At 57.7% G+C, this 652-nt stretch overlaps 1 protein-coding gene across 2 annotated transcripts in view; it reads left to right on the top strand.

Annotated features, from left to right (window-relative positions):
- The window catches only part of ZNF81 (zinc finger protein 81), an 81,819-nt gene that overhangs the window by 36,911 nt on the left and 44,256 nt on the right, over positions 1-652 (top strand). The gene's annotated exons all lie outside the window — the stretch shown is intronic.

Below are 652 nucleotides of genomic sequence, written 5' to 3'. Positions count from 1 at the left end.
CAGAGACGGGCGTGGGACGCTAGGGTTGCTGCTGCCGCCACCAAGAGGCCTGTGTGCGAGCACAGGTCACTCTCCACACCGCCCCTACCGGGAGCTCGTGCAGCCCGCCACTGCCGGGGTCGTGGGATCCAGGGACAGCTTCCCCGGGAGAACGCGTGGCGCGCCTCGGGCCGGTGCAGCGTCACGCCGGCCTCTGCCGCCACAAGCTCGCCCCGCATCCGTGCCCCTCCCTCCCCCCGGCCTGTGCCAGAGCCCCCGAATCACCTGCTTCTTTAACCCTGTCCTGTCTGAGCGAAGGGCAGATGCCATCGGACGACCAACACGCAGAGGCGGGGCCAAGTCCAAAGCTGAACCCCAGGAGCTGTGCGAACAAAGAGGAGAGGTGGAGGTCTCTCCCAGCAGCCTCAGAAGCAGCGGATTAAAGCTCCACAATCAACTTGAAGTGCCCTGCACTTGTGGAAAACCTGAAGAGACAGTGAAATATCCCAAGTTGAGGAGGTGGACTTTGGGAGCAAGATATACTATTATTTTCCCCTTTTTTCTTTTTGTGAGTGTGTATGTGTGTGCTGCTGTGTGGGATTTTGTCTGTATAGCTTTGTTTCCACCATTTGTCCTAGGGTTAGTCCAACCCATTTTTTTGTTTTTTGTTTTT

This window comes from Physeter macrocephalus, chromosome 21 (genome assembly GCF_002837175.3).
Source record: "Physeter macrocephalus isolate SW-GA chromosome 21, ASM283717v5, whole genome shotgun sequence".
In the NCBI taxonomy this organism is placed as follows: domain Eukaryota; kingdom Metazoa; phylum Chordata; class Mammalia; order Artiodactyla; family Physeteridae; genus Physeter; species Physeter macrocephalus.
This window is presented reverse-complemented; position numbering and strand designations above follow the sequence as displayed.